Raw genomic sequence first — 20,554 nt, 5'->3', positions numbered from 1 at the left:
ATAACCGCAGGAGAACTTTCGCGCATGTACACTCGTAAAAAAAAGTGTTATTAGCATTCATTTTTTAGTAATATAAATGACAAAATTATTATTTAATATAATTCATACTAAATATTATTAAATTATTAACGTTAAATATCTATTATTAATTATTTAATATTAAAAAAAAGGAAATAAATTTAATAAAAATAAAGTATAACTTCTTACGCGCGTACATATGTATACGCGCCCTTTTTTATAGCCTTTGTAGTCAGACGAGCATACGGCCTGTCCGATTGAGTGGTTGCCATCGCTCATGGACGTCAGCAATGCCAGGGGTAGAGCCAAGCCGCTGCCTACCGTTAAGTACTTAGCATACACTATCACGATTAAATGAGTCGTCTATTATCAAAGGTCGCAATCTGTGCATTTGGACAAAAAAAAATTATTGATATGTCAATACAGATTGATTTGAATATAATCGTCTCCTTCAAAGAATACGGTTCAAAACCTGCATTAAATAAAGGTTAATAGTTAACCTGTTATTTATCTAAGATGTCGTTCCGAAGAGTTTTGTGACTGCCAATGGAATACAAAGTCAATAATTCGTTTTTCTGATTTACCAATCATTGTCCAAAAGTCAGATTGCCGGCTTTGATAATAGTCGACTCAAATATGAGTAAGAGACATAGTTACAGCTTCAAAGGTCGTTGTCGTACGTTTACTTACGTTGAAGTCGAAACAGATGAATCGATCACGGGTTAGTGACAATTCGATGATCTTTGGCAATCAGTCGCAGGTATTTAGTAATTTCAACAGTGAGTGATTTATAGTTGGAGTTTAGTGGTAGCATACATTCTAATTTAAGATATGGTATTTTGTTTTGATAAGCATAGATTTATCATAAGAAACTATCGTTACTTTGATAGAATTTGAAAATGGATTGATAATTGAATTGATGGAATGTTTTATTTATGTCTATGACATATGTACGTCTACTAGTCAAACTTACTATTAGGTAAATTTGTGTGTGCAATTTTGCGGCAGTCTTAAAAATACTATATTATTTTCTTCGAATTGTCCAGAGCATTGACTACCTATATATTTCAGGGAATGACTTTGCAATTTTACTATGTATATGTTTTTCTTATATATATTTACTTATATGTATTTATATTTACTATATATGCATATATGATCGAAGATGAGGCCGTATTTTTTACTTCTGCAAGTTACGATATTTTTCTTCTGTATTACAACATTTTACATTCAAACCTTTTTAGATATGACTCGATAATAACTTATTCTGATGCACTATTGCTACTAGTTGTGTAATCTTTATCACTTATGTTTTGGGCTCACTTGTTCTTGCTTATACAGAGTCGATGCTAATGTACCTTGACATTGTAAATGTTAATCACTTCACTTTTAATTGGTACGTACCAGCTAATACCATAAGCGGTAATAAGCAATAATACTTCACCGATGGCATAACTATTGGGTCACGGACGCTCCGAAATTCACGAAGAGTTTCTAAAATCTCAGCACCATGAATTTTAATTTATCATTTGTTTCCTTTTGTCGTCATAAATATTGTTTACTTTATAGTATACAAGCGGCCCGCTCCGGCTCCGCTCGGGTCTTTAACAAAAATTTCAACGATATTTGAAGCTTTATTTTTTTAGATAAAAGAACACTTATTGCGGCATAATTATAATAGTTAGACATATGCTGTCGCTAATCTTTTTGTAAATAATAATGTGCTCTACAAACTCGTAGTACATTATTTTATTCAATTATCAATAGTTTTCGCAGTGCTCGCGATGTAAAGAATATTGTAGGTCATTTTTTTACACCTTGGGTTACAATATTGGGGTTTTAGTAAGGATCCCTAATTTTTTTCAAAAAAGATTATAGCCTATGTCACTCGAGAATAGTGTAGCTTCCAAATAGTGAAAGAATTTTTCAAATTGGTTCAGTAGTTTCGGAGCCTATTCAATACAAAGAAACAAACAAATCTTTCCTCTTTATAATATTAGTATAGATTAGTATAGATTCTCAATGGTCACTCACTTTAAAAGAATACCTCATATCTTAATTTAATAAAATAAAACTGCGTTAACATGTCTTGTGAAAGTGCTTAAAGTTCCCCGGAGATTCGTTCATAAATACACGTGCCCAATAAATCCAGGGAAGTAGAGACGTTAAAACGTACGTGAGCGCACACGTTGGAATTTAAACTCCGTATAAAGAAGTTAAAGACTTTGTCGCTGCCTTTAATTTAGAACAGCTTTATGTATGATGCTGCTTTTTGTTTGAAAACTAGGATGTTTATGAAACTTTTTGTTCAGAAAAACAGATGAAAAACTAGCTCACGGCTCAGGTTCAAAAGGTACCGTACCATGTGAGAAGATAAAGAAGCGATATTTTAGATTCTATAGATTATGGATTTTTGAATTTCTGAAGGCTGAGCTTTATTTGCTTAAGAAGAGCATGTACCCTTATTATATTTTTTTTTCAGTTTGGTTTTTATTTTCAATACTTACAGATCTATCCCAATTTTCTTTTGAAAAATATAGTGACTCTATAGTTTAAAAAATAAATTAAAACTTCGCAGTAGCACTTATATTGTGTACTGCAATAAGCTACGTAGCACCCATATGTGGCACGACACGTGACTATGTCTAATTTAGTCCACACGAGGAAAATGTTTTGAAACGCTCGTGGCCCAGATATGGAATCGATCTAGGCACGATCCATTTAGTCTGGGTTTCTGTTGGTTTTGTATGTGAACGAGTTATTGTTACACTACATAATTGAGACTTTAAATTCTTGTCTCAAAGCGGGTGGTGGCATTAACGTTATCTATGGGCTCTATCGTCCACATAAAATAAGCTAGATCGGGAGCTCGTTCAAATGACTTAGCAAAAAAAAAGAAGATTTATAAATCGAAAATCGTGTTGCAATTAAATTGTATCCCTAATCATTTGAGTAATGAATGCACCTTGAATCGATTTTGAAAAAAGAGTAACTCTATATGTGCTAAATGCATTTATCTCTAGGCGCTCAAATTAAGAATTGAACAATATAAAATTATATCCTTTCGAATTTGATTTCTATTCTTCTTTTTTGCGGCGGAAACAGATAAAAGCTTACACCCAAACTCCATTAAAACTTCAGGTTTTAGATGTTACATTACTCTCGTATTTGATAGATGGCGTATATATATTAGGTATGTATTTTTTACTTTTATTCTTATTTGCAATCGATAAATCTTGAGAGGGCTAAAGTTAAAACAGGACCGAATTTTTTTGAAAAAAAAAAAATGCAATTACAAACTGTTACGATTTTTTTAAAACATTGCTGAAAGTTTGAATACCGCAGTTTTGAAATAAAGAATTTACTTCAATCATCACATCGGTTTTGTACCTCTTTTGTTACCTTTGTGTATTTCATATGAAAAAGCGCGTGTCAAACTATGCACAGTATAGGTTTCCAGGTTGAGAACTATCACTTGTAAAGCAAAGTAAATGTAAAAAATAAACGATTATCTGGGTAGTTCAACTCAAAAATAAAATAGATATAAAGATGTACTCAAGGTTATCTTATTTAAAGAAATTTCAATCGAAATTTAATCTTGTTTTTTATTAAATCCTTCGGGCATGTAAATAGCTCAACCATAGGAGCCTGATAATAATATATTATATTATAAAAATAGGAGTCGGAGCGCTGGCAGTAATAAACATTCTTTTTTTCGCGACACTATAACATAAATCCGATAAATGGCGGAATAACCATCAACAAAAACCGCTCGGTGCGGAAATCCCCTGGCCGGTAATGGGCAGCAGTATTACCAGTGTAAGGCACCGAGTACTGCGGCACCGAGTACTGACCGTGCGACTAATCCACCAACTAAAAGTTACTCAGCGAGCTATGCTTGGTTTGTCATTGCGGAGAACGAATACGTAATGAAGTAATTCGGGCAAAAATCAAGGTGATCGATATTGCTCACAGAGCTAGTAAGCTGAAGTGGCAGTGGACTGGCCACATATGTCGCAGAACCGATAACCGTTGGGATAGACTTGTTCTGGAGTGGAGACCGCGAACCGGCACACGTAGTGTAGGACGCCCTCCTGCTAGCTGGAGTGACGACCTGCGCAAGGCAGCTGGCAATGACTGGATGCGTAGAACCGAAGATCGGGTTCAGTGACGAGCTTTGGGGGAGGCCTATGTCCAGCAATGGACTACCGCAGGCTGACGATGATGAAATAACATAAATCTAAAGTCCAAATCTAAGCCTGTCGCTCACCTATGGTCTGTAAATCCTTGTATGAAGGTTTGCAGGGGCGTTTTGAAGGCCAAAATATTGTGGTAATGCTGGAACTTCGTTTTGTCAAGAATTGGTCGAGATCCCTATCTTAGCCCCTGGCTTGGCCGCGACGGCTGGGTCTAGAGAGAGAAGAGCTCGCTGCCTTTTGCCTGTCCGCCGACCCAGAAATCGAGCATCGATCGCCACGATCTGCTGCTGCCAAGCATAGCAGCTACAAGTTCTGCAGCAATAAATCGATTCCAATTTGTACGACGAAGATACAATGCCGCCCCTATAATAAGCAATAGTGCTTTTATGACTACCTGAATAGTGTTTTCGGTACGTTTTTAAGTTTAAGTTCAGTTTAATTCTATTTGAGCTTCAGTAATGGTAACTTATGGGCCAATACATTTCCTTAAAGTGCATGTAAACTATGTAAATAGTCTTCGATTAAATGACTATCGCATGTAGGTGATGAACTATTTCAGAAAAGTTATTATTTGCCATTAGAGCCATGGAACCCTGAAGAAGGTTACGTAAGTCCTAATAAAGTCTTAAGGGCCTTAGTGTCTCTGACACCAAGGCATTTTTGGTTTATTTTTTTTTTTTGGTTGACCATAAACCAAAACTAATAATTTACTAAAACTACTTATTTTAATGAAACTGTTTTTAACTTAACTAGTTTCTAGTAAACTAAATGACCCAAAACCGGTGTCCGTTTTATATTAGGACGATAACATACGCCTGTGATATATAGGTACCAATAAAGCCACAGTTTTCCACAATTGAATGCAACTATAGTTCAGTGTATTTTAATGATACCATTATTACTTACCTCACGATATGCGGTCACGATGTGGTACAAAAAATTAAGCATTTTTATTTCATTATGCCAATTTGATTAAAAGTTTTCGGTTCAGTAATAACATTTACTTTACATATTTGAAAAATTCACCGTATTCTGAGCAAATTTAATCAGTTATTTAAGCAGTAATTTTTAACATTCGAAAACTCTTAAATATAACGGCCTAAAGAAACATAATAAGGTATGAACTATCCACCTACACGATATTATATTCTGATAGAAATAACAATACCCCTACCTCTTTATCTCCAGGGAATATACTGATTTATAAAGGCCCGTATGTAAATAAATGTATCGAAGGTATTCGCCCACATATCGTATAGTTACGTTTGACTTAACGAGCGGCAGCGCCTCAGGAAATTGTCTTCATCCGAGTTGTACATACTCGTATTGAACGTTAGTTATGTTTAATTTAGATATTCCATTTAGGTATTTGTAATTTTAGTTACTAGATGTGGCAGTGGCACACGGTTAGACAGTTCGAGTTTTTTTTTTATTATTCCTTAGATGGTTGGACGAGCTCACAGCCCACCTGGTGTTAAGTGGTTACTGGAGCCCATAGACGTCCACAACGTAAATGCGCCACCCGCCTTAAGATATAAGTTCTAAGGTCTCAAGTATAGTTACAACGGCTGCCCCACCCTTCGAACCGAAACGCATTACTGCTTTACGGCACAAATAGGCAGGGTGGTGGTACCTACCCGCGCGGACTCACAAGAGGTCCTACCACCAGTAAGTATTTGCGAAGAGTGGCCTGCATGGATAAAGGGAGCCAAAGATCGAGCTCACTGGTATAAATTGGGTAAGAACTATGTTCTGATGAACGACTATGGTCTGATGATGATGATGCAGCAGACCGCCAGATTCACATCACCAAACGATTAGGCATATCGAAAAACAACCTTTAATCTCTAGCTAATAATACACTCACTTCATTTATAAACAATACACTCTGTATTGGAACCAATTCTGTAATCGAAGACATGTTATTGTGATTACTTACTTTGAGCTAAATCGTTAGTTCTAGGCCCCCCCGAGCAATTGTATTAATAACAAAAAAACATGGTTGAAATATTTCAAAGGGGCGGCGACACTTTTTACTCTCCAAATTCTATATTTATACATGAAAGCGAAATACGAGACGCTCCACGCGAGATCCCCAAAAGCATCTGTCAGATAAACTAAATTGGGCATACTCACTCCTTTTCAGATGTAGTATGTAGGCGCTCAATAAAAATCTATTTTTATCTACAATCGCATACATAATGGCAACGCACACAAAAAAAAGAAAATTTTCCATGGTGATCTTCGTTATAGGACTGATAGTTTATGGACTACCATTTCGTATTGAGAGCTCACCGGAGCTCATGAATTTCAATTAAACCTGAGCTTTCGGTTAATACTAATAATAATAATAATAAAGCCCTTTATTTCCGAACTACAACCATGAAATTTAACATTTTTGTGTTATTTTTTTTTTTTTTACATTTTATTTCTTATAGTATATCTCGGAGTTCGGCGTGCCTCGTGGCATAGGCCTCCTCCAGCTCTCTCCATTGGGCTCGGTCCTCTGCAACTCTGGTCCAGTATGGTCCTAGGGTTAGGCGTATATCATCGCTCCATCTCGTTTTTGGTCGCCCCTGTCTTCTGGTGTCCCCTCTTGGATACCATAAAGTAACTTGTTTGCTCCACTTGTTTTTTTTGCAACGTAGCATATGTCCTGTCCAACTCCATTTAAGATTTTCTATACGAGTTATTATATCCGTTACTTTTGTCTTCCTTCTTATTTCCCAATTTCGAATCCTGTCGGGTTCCTGTTCGGTTAATACTACAATACTAGAAATAATATTATATTTTTCTTCCCGGTGATCTTAGTCAAGATAGGTCAAAGTATTGGTAATCATGATTGTGTCATCATCGGTCTTGATACGTGTGAAAATATCAAGTTGATCGGACGTTTTGATGTTTATGAATTATTATTATAATAATTATTATTATTATTACTATATTACGTTGAAAAATACCGTTACAGATAAATACAAAGATAAACAATAATAATAATAAAATCATTTACTGCCTTTCACACAGAACCAGATGAATACATTTAGATAAATGAAAGAAGAGAAAAATAAAAAGACAAAAGGAGGTGTGCATAGTGGACTTACTTGTTCGAACTCCAAATAGGACTCGTTAATATCATAAAAAATTCTGATTGATAAACTACATTCGTCAACGTCACGTGGCTTACACAAATATTATATAGGGTGTCTTATCCACGAGGTCACGGAGCTCACTAAACCACAGACACAGCCCACTGAGTTTCTCGCCGTTTCTCAGTGGGTCGCATTTCCGATCCGGTGGTAGATTCTGCGAAGCACTGCTCTTGCTAGGGTCAGTGTTAGCAACACTCCGGTTTGAGCCCCGTGAGCTCACCTACTAGTTAGGGTTACGCTGACATAGCCTATCAAGCTTAGGTAGGGAAAAAAAATGGAGCTCTCGAATGATTAAATACAAAAAAATTCATAGATTTTACAAACAAAATCCGAGATTAACCTCATTGAAAAAAATCAAGTTACACTAATTACAAACAGCTTCACAAGTCTGAATGATGATTTTACTTCTTCGCATGAGTCAGAGAAGCGAGCAACGTGATTAAAATTAGTTAAAAATATTTACAAACGTTTTTTTATTTTTTATTGCCTTTGTATGCAGACGAGCATACGGCCCACCTGATGGTAAGTGGTCACCGTCGCTCATGGACGGTCAGCAATGCCAGGGGCAGAGCCATTTCCGATAGAGGCACCCGTCACGTGCGGACGTGCCCATCGACCACTCGATCGCCCGGCCTTTGTTCGCCCGGCTTTTGTTAGCCCGGCCATTGTTCGCGCGGCCTGTGTTCGTGGTACATCTGCCGACCAAGTGTTTTTGCTGGAAGTTTTTATTTGTTTTGTTTCCTTTCGTTATTTCTGTGTTCGTGGTACATCTGCCGACAAACTGCTTTCCTGGAAGTGTTTAATTGTTTTGTTTCTTTTTGTTATTTCCATTTTGTTGTGTTTTTTCTTTGTCCTGTAGTAATCGCGCCGCATCGCCACCTGTGTTCAATAGAACCGCTCAGGTCCGAGAAATTGGGGCCTCGCCGCAAGGCGAGTGTTTTCAAGACCCAGGGCCGCCCCACCTGGGCACTCAGCGATCATGGACGCTGTATTCGCGGAATTCCTCCGACTTCGTCATCCACAGCTCGCCTCAGAGTTTCTGGCTTTCAAGGCCAATCACACTGCGAGCTCTCTCGAAGACTCCGCCGTGCTCGCTGCTCCTGCGTCGCCTGTACCTGCGTGCAAAGCTTCTACATCGAGCACCGCAGCCTCCGTCGTGCCTGCCGTTCCCGCGTCGCCTATACTGGCGAGTAAAACTGCTGCGTCGTCCGCCGTGGCCACCGTTCCAGCTGTGCGATCATCCGCGGCCTCCGTCGCGCCCTCCAAAACACCTGCTCGTAGGTCACCTGTGCCCGCCTCCTCGTCCTCCGACTCTGACTCGGAGATGGAGGTCGACCTCGCCCCCGCCTCATCGACGGATGGATTTACCCTGGTACAAAAGGGTAAGAAGCGTGCCGCGGAGTCTCGAGCTCCCGCGGCCGCTAAAATTAGCAAAGCCGCGAACGCGTCGCGCCCCCGCCCCCAGACTCCCGTTGCGCCTCCAGCCCGTGCCAGTCCGTCGCCGCGTCCGGTGGCACAAAATAAAACCCAGTCCCCTCCTCCGGTAATCCTTCAAGAGAAGGCAGCTTGGGATCGAGTTTCCCTGGCCCTTAAGGCCAAAAATATCAATTCCACGAATGCCCGTAACCTCGCGAACGGCATCCAAATAAAGGTGCATTCATCTGATGACCATAGGGCCCTCACCTCTTACCTCCGTAAGGAGCGTATAAGCTTCCACACTTATACGCTTCAGGAGGAGCGGGAACTCCGCGTTGTAATACGCGGAATCCCTGAAGAGTTAGATGTAGAGCTCGTAAAAGTCGACCTGTTAGAACAAGGCCTACCAGTGAATTCTGTGCACCGTATGCACACCGGTCGCGGTAGGGAGCCATATAATATGGTTCTAGTCGCTCTCCAGCCTACCCCCGAGGGTAAGAAAATCTTTAACACACAGACCGTCTGTAGGCTCTCTGGTATCGCTGTCGAAGCCCCCCATAAAAAAGGCACTCCTAGCCAGTGCCATAACTGTCAATTGTATGGGCACTCTTCCCGTAACTGTCACACGCGCCCCCGATGCGTCAAATGTTTAGGCGATCACGCCACGGCCCTATGCACTCGCGATCAAAAAACCGCGACGGAACCGCCTAGCTGCGTCCTGTGTCGAACACAGGGTCACCCCGCAAATTACCGCGGATGCCCGAAAATAAATCGCCGCGTCGCCCGCCGAAACCGCCTCCGAGCTTCCGGCCCAGACATCAAAGCCTCGGCACCCTCTGCGTCGCAGGCTAAGCCAGCGTTCGTTCCGGCGGCGGTGCCCAGTGTCTCGGCCTGGGCGAAACCGCTGCCGTACACGAACACGGCTACAACTCCCTCCTCCGCGATTCGTCCCGCCCCCGCGACTCGTCCCTCTCCCGCGACTTGCCCTCCGACCGCGTCCGAAAATCTCGCTTTAGCGATCGACTTCTTTCAGTCGATCAACTTTGAGCGCGTTAACGCTTTGGGCGACGCCATTCGCGCTGCCTCCACTGCACAACACTTTATCGCCGTTGTGCAGGAATACGCCGACGTATACGCGTCATTAAATACGTACGTCCTCCCCTCACTCCGCCGGTAATCAATGGCGTATATAAGTAGAATAAAGCCCCTATCCGTGACGATAGGATTTTTTAACGCTTACGGTCTCGCAAATCAACGTGATCAGGTTTCTGACTTTTTGCGTGACCATCAAATTGATATCTTTTTAGTGCAGGAGACCCTACTTAAGCCCGCGCGCCGTGACCCTAAAATCGCGAACTATAACATGGTCAGGAACGACAGGCTCTCTGCCCGTGGTGGTGGTACCGTCATTTACTATAGAAGAGCCCTGCATTGCGTCCCGCTCGATCCTCCCGCGCTCGCTAATATCGAAGCATCAGTGTGCCGAATCTCACTGACGGGACACGCGCCGATCGTTATCGCGTCCGTTTATCTTCCACCGGATAAGATCGTTCTAAGCAGTGATATCGAGGCGCTGCTCGGTATGGGGAGCTCTGTCATTCTGGCGGGCGACCTAAATTGTAAACACATCAGGTGGAACTCACACACCACAACCCCGAATGGCAGGCGGCTTGACGCGTTAGTCGATGATCTCGCCTTCGATATCGTCGCTCCGTTAACCCCGACTCACTACCCGCTAAATATCGCGCATCGCCCGGATATACTCGACATAGCGTTATTAAAAAACGTAACTCTGCGCTTACACTCGATCGAAGTAGTTTCAGAGTTAGATTCAGACCACCGTCCCGTCGTTATGAAGCTCGGTCGCGCTCCCGATTCCGTTCCCGTCACGAGGACTGTGGTGGATTGGCACACGCTGGGCATCAGCCTGGCTGAATCTGATCCACCATCGCTCCCGTTTAACCCGGACTCTGCCCTGTCTCCTCAGGATACCGCTGAAGCCATAGACATCTTAACGTCACACATCACCTCGACATTAGATAGGTCATCGAAACAAGTTGTAGCGGAGGACTTCCTTCACCGCTTCAAATTGTCCGAAGATATTAGGGAACTCCTTAGAGCTAAGAACGCCTCGATACGCGCCTACGACAGGTATCCTACCGCGGAAAATCGTATTCGAATGCGTGCCCTACAACGCGACGTAAAGTCTCGCATCGCCGAAGTCCGAGATGCCAGATGGTCTGATTTCTTAGAAGGACTCGCGCCCTCCCAAAGGTCTTACTACCGCTTAGCTCGTACTCTCAAATCGGATACGGTAGTAACTATGCCCCCCCTCGTAGGCCCCTCAGGCCGACTCGCGGCCTTTGATGATGACGAAAAAGCAGAGCTGCTGGCCGATACATTGCAAACCCAGTGCACGCCCAGCACTCAATCCGTGGACCCTGTTCATGTAGAATTAGTAGACAGTGAGGTAGAACGCAGAGCCTCCTTGCCACCCTCGGATGCGTTACCACCCGTCACCCCGATGGAAGTTAAAGACTTGATCAAAGACCTACGTCCTCGCAAGGCTCCCGGTTCCGACGGTATATCTAACCGCGTTATTAAACTTCTACCCGTCCAACTCATCGTGATGTTGGCATCTATTTTCAATGCCGCTATGGCGAACTGTATCTTTCCCGCGGTGTGGAAAGAAGCGGACGTTATCGGCATACATAAACCCGGTAAACCAAAAAATCATCCGACGAGCTACCGCCCGATTAGCCTCCTCATGTCTCTAGGCAAGCTGTATGAGCGTCTGCTCTACAAGCGCCTCAGAGATTTCGTCTCATCCAAGGGCATTCTCATCGATGAACAATTCGGATTCCGTACAAATCACTCATGCGTTCAACAGGTGCACCACCTCACGGAGCACATTCTTGTGGGGCTTAATCGACCAAAACCGTTATACACGGGAGCTCTCTTCTTCGACGTCGCAAAAGCGTTCGACAAAGTCTGGCACAATGGTTTGATTTTCAAACTATTCAACATGGGCGTGCCGGATAGTCTCGTGCTCATCATACGGGACTTCTTGTCGAACCGCTCTTTTCGATATCGAGTCGAGGGAACCCGCTCCTCCCCACGACCTCTCACAGCTGGAGTCCCGCAAGGCTCTGTCCTCTCACCCCTCCTATTTAGCTTATTCGTCAACGATATTCCCCGGTCGCCGCCGACCCATTAAGCTTTATTCGCCGACGACACGACTGTTTACTATTCTAGTAGAAATAAGTCCCTAATCGCGAAGAAGCTTCAGAGCGCAGCCCTAGCCCTAGGACAGTGGTTGCGAAAATGGCGCATAGACATCAACCCAGCGAAAAGTACTGCGGTGCTATTTCAGAGGGGAAACTCCACACGGATTTCCTCCCGGATTAGGAGGAGGAATCTCACACCCCCGATTACTCTCTTTAGACAACCCATACCCTGGGCCAGGAAAGTCAAGTACCTGGGCTTTACCCTGGATGCATCGATGACATTCCGCCCGCATATAAAATCAGTCCGTGACCGTGCCGCGATTATTCTCGGTAGACTCTACCCCATGATCTGTAAGCGGAGTAAAATGTCCCTTCGGAACAAGGTGACACTTTACAAAACTTGCATAAGGCCCGTCATGACTTACGCGAGTGTGGTGTTCGCTCACGCGGCCCGCACACACATAGACACCCTCCAATCCCTACAATCCCGCTTTTGCAGGTTAGCTGTCGGGGCTCCGTGGTTCGTGAGGAACGTTGACCTACACGACGACCTGGGCCTCGAATCAATTCGGAAATACATGAAGTCAGCGTCGGAACGATACTTCGATAAGGCTATGCGTCATGATAATCGCCTTATCGTTGCCGCCGCTGACTACTCCCTGAATCCTGATCATGCAGGAGCCAGTCACCGTCGACGCCCTAGACACGTCCTTACGGATCCATCAGATCCAATAACCTTTGCATTAGATGCCTTCAGCTCTGATACTAGGGGCAGGCTTAGGGACCCCGGTAACCGTACTCGTCGAACTCGACAAAGAGGTCGACGTGCAACCTAACCCATGCATCAGCCCGCTGAGTTTCTCGCCGGATCTTCTCAGCGTGTCGCGATTCCGATCCGGTAGTAGATTCATTCGCGAAACAATTGCTCTTGAGTTGTTAGGTCTCCTTCGGAGGCGCTCGGGCAGTTGTTAGCAAATCCCACCCCTCTTGGCTGAGCCTTTGCTCGCCCACCTGTCCTGGTGAAACTGGAAAGGCCTTCGGGCCACCAGTAAACTTTCAATCATAAAAAAAAAAAAAAGGGGCAGAGCCAAGCCGCTGCCTACCATAAAGTACTCTCCGCAAGCCTTGTCTGAAGAAGGACATGTCATAGCGCTCGGAAAACACCGTGGAGTTCATTCCAAAAACGTTACTTACTTAGGGTTTTTTGCATCTAAGCACTGATTTAACTTTAAAATGTAAAGCTTTCTTCATCATTATAGTAAAGCTGCACCGAATAAAGTGCTTGCATGGTAAGCTTTCTATATTCTTACTTTGAATAAATAATAGACATGAAAGCTTTGAAACTGCGCTAATACTTTACTCCCCCACAGAGTATCTACTCCTCTTTTAAGCTGAAACTTTATGTAACTTAAAACGCAGTGAATTTGTAAATAGCTACATTTATTTACGTTCATTGTGTTAGAATATAAGTAGTTAAAAAAGTAAACAATAACATCATAAAATCTAATAAACATTTCACCTCATTCGTCCATTTCGTGTTATTCGTCTTGCTTCTTTGTTAGTTTGAATATCATTCCATTTATCAGACATATTCTGTACATTACTAGTGAGATTTTGTACCAGCCCTACGATTAGCCACGGCACACTTGCATCACAACACACAAGGTGTCTTATCCTCTGGCCACGAATGTTCCAAATGTCTCATTTCTTTTATTATGCATTCAAGGTTTTCAGTTACTTTTACTACTATCATGTTTTCGAATGTCTTAAATTATTTTTGTTTATGCTATCATTTTTAGTGGAATGGAACACCATATTACCTTTACCTCGCCGTTCACCCCGAACCAGGTCTCCGACGGAGGCCACCTCCTAAAGGGGTCGGAGTTGAGCGTAAGTCTTTCTCCTATCCCCAGCTCGTCGGCGTTGAATTGGTGTGGAGAGACAATATCTCTCTCCCGCACTCCGCTACCTTCTGATGGACACACAGGAATCGATGATTACTTATCACTACCAAATATCAGAGGTACGACAGTCGGCAGCAGTAAGTAAGTCCAATCTTAGCGACGAGAACACGACGCTCTTCCTGTCAGCCCGAGAAAACAGCAAGCATATTTTCACTCAATTGGGCACAGTTCATAATTGAAAATAGAATGATCACTACATACACTTAAAATGTAAATTTTAAATGACCCCATTTAACATTCACTGAATACATCGGGGTCCTTTTGCATTGCACGCACGTCGCAGGCCTAGCTGCCAGAGATAAATAAGTTAAGTAGGCCGATATTTCACTCCAAACCAATATCGTAAAAAGCTCAAGAAAAAAAGCGTTTGAAAGTTCTCTTGCCTTGTTCTTGCTAGCGTTTCGGAACGAGAGTCTAAATATCAATCTAGAAAACAAAAAAACACGACTGGTTATGAGACGATTTATGGATTGCAAAGGCTGTTCGTATATTTTAGCAAAATTTCGAAAGAATCAGCTCGGTGCCTGTTTGAATCAGAGCGTAGCTTGATTTTTTTTTATCATCAACCAAGAGTTCTAAACATAAAACCGAGGACAATTTTTCAACGAGGCAGCCCCATGAATTTGAAATACGTTTTAGAGATAAGGGCCATTGTTGATATAAAATACGATTACGCAGCGTAGCCACGCGAGCACGGGCATCGTCGACCGTAAAAATTACAAAACAACATAACCTTAAGTTCATACAAATCACGAAAATATAAAATTTGTATTAATGATGCTTCAGAACTTATACCAAGAAAAATCCTTTAGAGCTTGAAGGTTACAATGATTAAAATGCTTCTGATATATAATAAAATTTTAGTTCACTATTTTAATAACATTGAACTTTAAGCACAGGGATGTGCAACAGTAAAAATAATGTGAAATTTGCGATAGTATCTGATATTTTTTAGTTCTGAAATATCTTTAAAGTTTTGGGTTTATTTATCACCATCCATTTAATTTAAGGATTACTATTTTAAAGAATGAATTTTTTTTTATTTTTTTATTGCGTAGATGGGTGGACGAGCTCACAGCCCATCTGATGTTAAGTGGTTACTGGAGCCCATAGACATCTACAACGTAGACGCGCCACCCACCTTGAGATACAAGTTCTAAAATCTCAGTATGGTTACAACGGCTACCCCACCCTTCAAACCGAAACGCATTACTGCTTCACGGCAGAAATAAGCAGGGCGGTGGTACCTATCCGCGCGGACTCACAAGAGGTCCTACCACCAGTAATTACGCAAATTATAATTTTGCGGGTTTGATTTTTATTACACGATGTTATTCCTTCACCGTGGAAGTCAATCGTGAACATTTGTTGAGTACATATTTCATTAGAAAAATTGGTACCCGCCTGCGGGATTCGAACACCGGTGCATCGCTTCAACACGAATGCACCGGACGTCTTATCCTTTAGGCCACGACGACTTCAAATTCAATAATAATAGCACTCAATGAAGAATAAATAATTACACACTTTTCTGAGTATACTGAAATTGAATATTATTATCTTCGTAACCATTTGTCATTTGAAGTAGGGAATGCGACCGTGTTTTTCTCCCTTCCCAACGCGTAACGTAATTTGATAGCAAGAACTCATAAAATGTTCAAAGCGTAATTCAGAACAATTATAGTCCAACTGAAAATTCTGAAGAACTGGAGATAAGTTCCCCAACAGTGGACATATTCGATCGATGAATGAAGCAATAGCAACGCCCTTTTTTTTTCCTTCCTAAGCTGGTAGCCTTCAGAGGCTATTCCAGCGTAACCTTAACTAGTAGGTGAGCTCACGGAGCTCAAACCTGACGACGTTGCTAACACGAACCCTAGCAAGAGCAGTGCTTCGCAGAATCTACCACCGGATCGGGAACGCGACCCACTGAGAAGATCCGGCGAGAAACTCAGTGGGCTGTGTCTGAGAGTTAATTTACTCGTCGAGCCCTTCGTCGCAAGCGACGGGTTCAACGAGAACGGTGACCGGTGCTTGAAGTACCTAGAAGCACCGTTAGTGGATCGGGAGGATCCGAGATGACGTGTTTTGGGCGACGTCGACTGATTTCCATTCTTTCCACAGGATCGGGAATGTAGTTACCGGCGGCCACGATGAGAGAGTTCTCGTGTCGTGCTGCTTTATCGAAGTGGCCCTAATCGTTGTGTTATTCCTAGATCGCTTCCTTTGGAGTTTACTCCTTATTAATGTCAGTTAAAGATCCTTGTACGTAAAGTTCAGAGTGTGAAAGCAAGTATTTAAATAGATGACAAATCGTTGATTATTTATTGTGTTTTATGTAAAATATTTTAGCGAATCAAAGTAAATTAAAACGAATAAGAAAGAGTATATAAATGCTTTGAATATTATAAGAAATGAATTTATTAAACCTCCATTCAAAGGCAATACAATAGTGTATTTTAAATAACAATCGTACATACTTAAAAGTAAACTTCCGTCGAGCACCGGACTTGTCACGCACATTATTTTGGCTGTAACCCTAAAAGAACCAGAGTGTATTTGGTGTAAAAGGGTTACTGAAATTTCAAGATAATACAAGTGATTTTTTTAATTAAAATAATAATATAATGCATACGGCCCACCTGACGATGAGTGGTTACCATTGCTCGTGGACGTCAGCAATGCCAAGGGCAGAGCCAAGCTGTCTACCGTAAAAATGTCGAAATCTCAATGATATTGTGTTATAAGGGTGGGGCAGCCATTGTAACTATACTGAGATCTTAGAATTTATATCTCAAGGTGGGTGGTGCATTCACGTTGTAGATGTCCATGGGCTCCAGTAACCACTTAACACCAGGTAGTCTGTGAGCTCGTCCACCCATATAAGCAATAATATATATATATATTACGTAATAATTTAAAATAAAACGATTTTTTTTTGTTCTCTGAGACTGTCAAGAAGTCGGACTTCACTTTCCAGGACTCGCACTATCTAGTATCGTAGATACGGCACCTGGAAGTGAGAGACCCGGTTCGCAGGTCAGTATCGCCGTGTCCTCGTCGCAACTAACATGGTGTTACTCTATCGTCGGCCCCATTCGTGCGGTTTGATTGGTAAGAATCGGCCGAAATAGCCACGACCTTTGATCACCTGGATCAGCGGGAGAGTGAGAATACACTCCCGATCAGGGTTCAACCAATCTGTAAGGACCGTCTTGACAACCGGGTTCGCCAACGATACCATGTCCCCTTGGCTTAGACTGCCGAACTTGGAGCCTCCACACTCGAATTTCCTGTTGTCATTAAATAGGTCTCTAGCGGACCAAATTAGCTTACACGAACGTAGCAGTTTCCAAGACATTGATACTTAATTATTTAACTAATTATAACGTCCCGTACCTAACCAATCAAGATAAGCCACTTTTATAAGATTTAATAAAAATATTAGGTTTTAATTGGTCGAGTTTCAAAATTAGGTAAAACAAAATAAATCTCGTTCGGTGTAAAGTAAGCTTTTTCTTACCGAGTAATTAGCTAATGACTTCTAAACAAGGAAAATAAAAGTAAAAGCCGAATTAGGTGGAGGCACCTGTGTACCTTTCACGGGGACTGGAATGGCTGAAAAATTAAGATTTATTTCTGCCGTTTCGAATTTTGAGACGAAGAAACTCGTATTTTGTACCACAACATTCAAATTACATTTCACTTACATAAAGATATTTCTTACACTGTAGAAAACTTAACGGTAGAGTCTATTCTGAGTCTTTTTTTTATTTATTGCTTAGATGGGTGGACGAGCTCACAGCCCACCTGGTGTTAAGTGGTTACTAGAGCCCATAGACATCTGCAACGTAAATGCGCCACCCACCTTGAGATATAAGTTCTAAGGTCTCAGTATGGTTACAACGGCTGCTCCATCCTTCAAACCGAAACGCATGACTGCTTCACGGCAGAAATAGGCGGGGTCGTGGTACCTACCCGTGCGGACTCACAAGAGGTCCTACCACCAGTAAAAAGTCTTACAGTAGCTACTTATATTACCTATCATAGGTCTTCAGAAAGGTATTATAATTTGAATATCTAACGCAAATAAATAAAATTACTTTATATTAGACTTTTGACGAACAAAACTTTTGATTAATAAAATTGCGCTTTAATTTAAAAAAAAAATGAAGTGACGGCGACTATAAAAAATTATGATACGATGATTTAAAAAAAACAGCTTTATCCGACCAAATCCAACCAGGTCTCGTTGAATGCTTCAAGCAAGTTATGATGTCCACAAGAAATACTTGGAAACGTTCTCGGCCAGTATATCGTAACGAGAATAAATCTGTCTTAACAGCTACCCGGGACAGTGCCTGCCCGTTATTGAGTTAAACCGGTACGGACTACCGGCGTGTCGTAACAAGAAGAAAATAACGTTACGGATTCCACAGGTGAAATGTGGTTATGAGAGTTAGCTCCTGAGTTTCGCTACAAAGCTAACTGCTTAGACGAAAATGTTTTTATGAGCCGAATTAAATTATCTTTCCACTCGTCAGTCAATGTAATAATAGTCAATACAAACTTGCTCGGTAGGTTTTTTATTGCATTATATGGATAGTCTATAGTCCACGGTGTGTTAAGTAGTTACCAGAAGTTATATATACCACGCAAGGTCATTAGGTTTGTCTCAAATATATTCTATACGGATACCTTTTTTTTCAAGCCGGAAGGCATGTGCTTCGTGGCAGATGTATGCAGTATTGTTGTACGTACCGAAAATGCCAAAGCGGCACATAGGAAACTAGCTTCAGATTATAATCTTGATATTTATTGATGATTCAACGAAGTTACACTTATATGAAATTGGAAAACCAGATTTAAGAAGTATTTGAGAAGCAACCGAGGCTCATTATGAACGTGGAACTCTACGACGATCTGGAGCTTGACTCCATCAGTAATTATTTTCAGTTGGCATCAGTGTGCCACGTTGAAAGCCGTCTTGTCGTGCCGGCCGTAACTATATACCCGACATGGGACCGAATGGTAAACGGTCGACGTCGCCCTAAACACGTCATTTCGGATCTTCCCGATCCACTAGCGGTGCTTTTAGGTACCTCAAGCACCGCTCACCGTTTTTGTCGAACAGAGCCCACTGAGCCGGATCTTCTCAGTGGGTCGCGTTTCCGATCCGGTGCTAAATTCTGCGAAGCACTGCTTTTGCTAGGGCTAGCGTTAGCAACTTCCTCAGGTTAGAGCCACGTGAGCTCACCTACTTTCTCGGTTTCGCTGGCATATCCGCTGGAGGCTACCAGCTTAGTGAGGGAAAAAAAAACAAGACTCAGTACGAATTTTCTTAAAAATACAACATAATTAATACAAATACGAGGTAAGAGTACCTTGAAATGCTTCGCTAAATTCTATAACGCTATTATTATAAAAACTTTGAAAAATATCCTTTACATTGTTAACCTTACGAAAATATAATTTGAAAATATGGTTTAATGAAATCAAAGGAAAACAATGTAATTGAATAACTATAAAAAAAATACTTATATATTAATGTGAAAAAAGATAATGTTATTATTTTTTAATCAGATTATCTTGGTGAGGATATCAGATAAAAAGATACTATAAGCGCTTTTAAATCTAGACCCCTTTCGGGTGAAGCCCTAGACGAGTTTACTCGGTCCCATGCGAGAACACCCCACTCCCTTATTTCAGTTATATCTGCAATGTTCTTTTTTGAATTTGTGCACCAATGTTAGGGAATTCTTAGATTACAATATTTTTTTAAAAGACGAAACACAAACAAACCTAGACGATAATTCATTGCTTCCTGAAAACGTGCTGCCCATTAATAATATGATATCGCGTTCATTTTTTTCCTTTCCATGTCACGCAAGCCCAATATTAAGGATTGGCTCGATTCGTGAAATGTCCTTGACTTTATTCTTATTCATTATTTTCATATCGTATTGATTAATGGGTTTATTAACTAATTGCCATCGTATTCGTCTCGAATTTATGTTTTCCATGTTTTCATCAAATTGTTTTGATTTTGTAAATTAAGTTAATAGGAGAGAGTTTTATGGACGCAGCTATTAAAGAAATACTTAATATTATTATATTTTTATCATTAGGCGGTCTACCTAAAATATAACAATTGTGAGAGCCTATCACTAATTAAAATCGAAATCTCTATAAAGTTTCAAAGCTAAGATTCCCGGTACACTTGTATCAAACGATGCGACTATTCAAAGCATCCAAACCCCTTGACAGCTACCGATTTTTCTAATGAAATAACATCTAATGAAATAACATATTGACAAACGTTCATGTATGAATTCCATGACTAAGGAATGACATCGCATAGTAAATAACAAACCCGCAACATTTATACATATATACAAGTTGGCATAACTTGGCATAAATGCTCAATGGTGATGAGGCGTACTGCGTGCACCCCTTATAGGTTCTATTTCTGCCACGAACCAGTAATATATTTCAATTTGATAAGATAATATTTAGACCCGTATTTCGTGTTTCAAGGTAACGCTAGATGGACCATAAGTTTCTTATCTAGAGCAATAAAA

The 20,554-nt window shown here is 41.4% G+C and overlaps 1 protein-coding gene across 2 annotated transcripts in view; it reads right to left on the bottom strand.

The window, feature by feature from the left end:
- GSTe3 (glutathione S-transferase epsilon 3) overlaps positions 1–20,554 on the bottom strand; it is a 38,890-nt gene that overhangs the window by 13,708 nt on the left and 4,628 nt on the right. Inside the window, exon 2 of one of the 2 annotated variants that reach the window (XM_028184795.2) lies at positions 13,830–13,981. The exons of the other annotated variant lie outside the window; for it this stretch is intronic. The gene's annotated coding sequence lies outside the window, so the exon portion shown is untranslated. The remainder of the gene's footprint in view (positions 1–13,829; positions 13,982–20,554) is intronic. 2 annotated transcript variants of the gene reach the window in all.

Source organism: Bombyx mandarina, chromosome 22, assembly GCF_030267445.1.
Source record: "Bombyx mandarina strain Sakado chromosome 22, ASM3026744v2".
In the NCBI taxonomy this organism is placed as follows: Eukaryota; Metazoa; Arthropoda; class Insecta; order Lepidoptera; family Bombycidae; genus Bombyx; species Bombyx mandarina.
The sequence above is the reverse complement of the archived record's forward strand: the minus strand, read 5'-3'. Positions and strand labels throughout refer to the sequence as shown.